This window comes from Hippocampus comes, unplaced genomic scaffold (genome assembly GCF_001891065.2).
Source record: "Hippocampus comes isolate QL1 unplaced genomic scaffold, H_comes_QL1_v1.1 scaffold78, whole genome shotgun sequence".
Lineage (NCBI taxonomy): Eukaryota > Metazoa > Chordata > Actinopteri > Syngnathiformes > Syngnathidae > Hippocampus > Hippocampus comes.
In genome coordinates, this window is record NW_017805798.1 from 2,071,492 (window position 1) to 2,075,944 (window position 4,453).

Genomic DNA, 4,453 nt, shown 5'->3' on the forward strand with positions numbered 1-4,453 from the left:
CCCCCCCCAGCAAAAAAAAAAAACAAAAACACCAAAGGCCTTTTCCTCGAAAATGCAAAGACTCAAGTTTGTGGTCATTCTTTTCCTATTAATCTACTGCCCCCTACTGATGCGGGAACCATTCAGTCCTTGTGACAACATTTTTTTTTTTTTTTTTTTAAGTAGCAGTTGTATTGCTTTTCATCTCGAAAATCAAATAAGACGCGCCTATTTTTCATTTCTGCTTGATGCCAAAATGCACCTGGATGGAATCGGTTTTGATTGAGGAAGGGGGGGGGGCATAGCTAAATGATTAGCTCTGCCATTAATTCCACTCCTCGATGTGGCCGAAGTACACACCTGAGCCCGCAGGCTTTGTTGATGACGCGGCTCTTCCTCACCTGCCTTCCCGTCTCCTCCCTCGCCCTCCTCGTCTTTGTCAGGCTCGCCAACTGCTCGTAAGGGGGTGTCGCTCTCTTCGCGATGCTCCACATCCCAGCTGAGGGCTTTCGGCCCCAGCGACGGCCTCCTCTGGAGCCGACGCCTCTGGAGCACTTTGCGCAAAGAATACAAATCATTGGTTGGTCTCAGTGACGGGGTGTGGTTGCGACATAATCAATCGATGGGGAGGCGGGTAGGATATTGACAATCAATGAAAGGGCGGGGAAACCTTATAAACTGCCGACTCTCCATTTTTGTCGAACTTTTCTGCCATCTTCATTTTGTTCTATTTTTGTTTGGCGGATGTCATTGGTGATGAAATTGTGTGGCATGAACTCATCAAAATCCCGGATTTTATTTTTCCCACTACATCAATATGTGACGTTTTATTGATAAAACAATCCTATGAATGACATCCGTGTATTATTTTACCCGTCCAAGGTTTGGAGACGGTGTCTCATTCAATAACACTCAAAAGCGTCTCCAAACTTTTGACAGGTCGTGTCGTCCAACGTCTTCTATCGCGCTTTGTTTCCACATTTAACCTTCCGTGCCCATTATGGAAATCGTGCCGGTGTCATGTTTTCCGGCTCTTTCCACTTGGCTGCCATTTCCTTGCTCACTGTTTGCTTGGGACGAGTCGTGCTTGCTCGGGCTCGTCTCCAGCTCGGCGCTCATCTGCACACATTGTTCATCGAAGACCGTCTGTCCATCCCCCGTCTCTGCTTTTCCCATTCGACTCCCTCGGCGTCTGCCGCTTCTGCTTAGTCAGTACTTCCTCATCCGGTAACCAGTCTTGGAAAAACAAAACCACGGTTGATTTTTAACGGTATCTTATCCCCACAAATGCAGAAAGCACATACGGATGCGGCAAGGGTTCATCAAGTCGGGTCTCAACCGAGCACGTTTCCCGTCTCGTCGATGTTCGCTTTATGTGTCCGCTGTGCTTCGCCGGTGGCGGTTGTTTCTTTGCGCTCCAGCTCCCGTCTGGCAGATGAAACTTGGCCCTCATATTTTTGGGACGAGGTCGTCCCCCCCCCCCCCCGCCGCCCGTGGATCCACCGGCCTTGTCCGCGACGTTTCTTCTGCTTCCCCTCGTTGACTTATTCTCCGGTTTGGTCGGGATGAACAGAGGGGATGATGGATACGACTCCACAGCGGCGACATTAGAGCCTTGGGGAAAACCGAAAAAGAAAGTTATGCTTCTCTGCGAATTTTGTCTCGGCTTTCAACTCTAAATTGATGATTGGGGGTAACGTTGAAAGGGCAGCAGACGAATAAGCAAAACACATGCCAGCGCTTGTGTTTTGCCAGCTGTGTACCGTTGCCAGAGCGGTGCAGTCGACGGGGAACTGAGGTCTCCTTTGTGCTGTTGTTCAGTTGCTGGCAAGAGCTGTATTTGCCGTGAAGACTTGTGCATCTGGAAGAAAGAAAAAAAAAATAGTCATGCTTTATAGCTTCGCGCCTTCTGCCATGCAACCTGTGTCCAATTACACCCGCCGCGTTTTGCCCAATGTATTGTCTCAGCCGGGATTGTGCTGAAGTCACACCTGTGACAAGGAATCCCACCAGTGAGCCAGGACAGCCCGAAGCAGCTCTTCTTGCCCTGCTGAAAGTCGGGGGGGGGGGGGGGGGGGGGGGGGGGCGTCGCGGTACTCGCAGCAGGAGATGATTCGGGCCACCTTGATTCCGTTCGCATACAAGGAAGCGCCGAAGGGGAAACCTCGGTGCCTTTAAAAGATGAAGTTGAATTGCTCTGAAAGTTGAAAGTGAGTCAGGACAATGTGGCGAGGACGCGGTGACGCCCAATGTCGATTGAAAATACCAAATGGCTTGTCACCCAAGGATTTTTCCGTATTTAACGCACGATAAGGCGCACCTGAAAGCATTCCATTTCCTCAAAAGCCGACAGATATATGAAAACCGTTTTAAAATGGGCCATTCATTGAAGGTGCGCCGAATGGCGCAGAAAATACGGTAATTGGACGAACGTGATGTCGTGTCATTTCCATTCCGTCCGGTCGGATCAAACTCTTCAACCACAAGAAAATACCTCCCGGAGCCACGAAGCCCTTGAAGACCCAGATATTCTCCCCTCCGTTGACTTGTTGGACCATTTTCAGTTCATCTTGACTCGACCTCGTCCGCGAACGCCGGTGACCTTGTCCGATGTCCGTCATGGTCACGGTGACGTTGGATTTCTTGGCCTCTCTCTGCGCATCGAGGTCGCTCTAAAAGATCGGCGGGCGGTTAGCGAAGACGAGGCTCCGTTTTCACCGGCGAGTGCAAAGACTTACTTTTTTGTCGGCGGGAGCCGCACTTTTCTGTGAGCCGAATGAAGAGAACGATCGTCTTCTTCTGTGGTTGAGATGAGGGCAGGACTGACTCAGATTTCCACCGATTGAGGCGAGACTCGAGGCCTTCCTGCGGATGGCTGGCAGGTAAATGTCATCTTTGTCAGCACTTTTAAGAGTGCAGCGTTCCATCCTCGCGCTGTCGGTACACATGCAGAAGAAGTTCAGGTTTTGTCAGTCTCGTTACATCGCTAAACGTTTATTTGCGCCGTCGCTGGAAAGACGTAACTAGCGAATACGTCCTTTGCCGAGAGCGCTCTGAGAGATTTCTGTTTCATAAGTTATGTCAATAAATGTGCGATGAAAATACATTACGTGACGGACCCTCAAATGATCGAGTGTGTTAGATCGCTTTAGCGTTGCTAAAATAGCCGACGCTAAGTGTGAAGATGAGACGGGTGGATGAGTTTGCTTTTGCTTTGGGCAAACCGATTGTTTTTCCATCTCGACCTGACTGAACTGAGATCTGAAGAACACGTCAAAAGTAGCTTTCAAGTTGCGTGTTATTTTTTATTATTTATTTATTTTTTTGGACAGTATGTGAAGAACACTTACCGGAGTATCTTTGCCTCCACTTCGAAATAAGAGATCCTGCAGGAGTATTTGGCTGTGTCGTCTGATCCTTCTAAGTGATTCCTTCTGGTAGGACTCCATGACATCGGGCCAACTGATAAAAGCGGACAAGTGATGAGATGAAGGACCTCAGAAGGAAAGTATTTGGTAAGAGTAAAAGAGTATCTGTGATCTATGAAGATTAGATTTCAAATGCCAGGTTTTAATTTTTTTTTTTCAACCAGCCCAATCTGTTCGTTTACTCCCATTCATTTGAAAATGATTTTGAGTCCGTATGAGAGAATGTAGCTGAAGACATTTTTGTTTTCCTTCTTCTTTCCGCTGTCCACTTTGGTAGACACCATCAAAATTTAGGTTCATATCAGATCAGCTTGGAGAAACGGTGTTCAAACTTGACAGGAGCTCGACAACTCAATTAATAAACCCGCGTTCGTATTTGAGTCTCTGTGCTGCTCTCAGTAAAGAGAGATTGCCTCTCGCTCAAACTTGATTGCAATACAAAAAGTAAATCTAGCCTGAGGAACAAGGTTAAAATGATTTTTGCTGTTTTTTTTTTGTTTTGTTTTGTTTTTTTCCTCGCCACTGCACGCTCACACGCCTCCCATTGAATTCCCCAGTGTAACCCAATCACTGTCGTCTGCTTGGCTGATTGCCTCCACTATACGAGTCACCTTGCAGATTAGTGTCCAGTGAAATGCATGAGCGCACTTCTGATGGCCGCTAGATGGCAGGAAAAAAACCCAGAAAAAGTATGTATGAATCTCCTTTGGAGTCAATGCAGTGTATGTTTAGGAGTAGACATGATGCAGTGAATAAAAGCAGCGCAGGACGTCCAATATGTTTCCTAAACTGCAATCAAGGGTGACTTTACGTTGGGTATTTATTTTATCGTTTGGCCCTACAAAGTCCAATTAATCTTGACATCTAAATCCATCCAGCATCGTTTTTGTCAGCAGGTCCAAGTAAATCACATGATTTCGCGTACAACAGGTTTCAAATGCCAGCGTTAACTACACAGGAATGCCGTCTCGAAAGAGGCTTTAACTTTTTAACCGGGCTCATTAAAAAAGACACCGAACAGGGAACCGCCCTGTTGCCTTTTCAGG

At 47.4% G+C, this 4,453-nt stretch overlaps 1 protein-coding gene and 1 long non-coding RNA gene across 3 annotated transcripts in view; both read left to right on the forward strand.

Annotated features, from left to right (window-relative positions):
* LOC109525236 (kelch-like protein 20) overlaps positions 1 to 4,453 on the forward strand; it is a 26,203-nt gene that overhangs the window by 5,233 nt on the left and 16,517 nt on the right. The gene's annotated exons all lie outside the window — the stretch shown is intronic.
* LOC109525241 (uncharacterized) overlaps positions 1 to 4,453 on the forward strand; it is a 25,176-nt gene that overhangs the window by 4,211 nt on the left and 16,512 nt on the right. Inside the window, exon 2 of the long non-coding RNA XR_002170104.1 lies at positions 3,421 to 3,494. This is a non-coding gene — a long non-coding RNA (uncharacterized LOC109525241). The remainder of the gene's footprint in view (positions 1 to 3,420; positions 3,495 to 4,453) is intronic.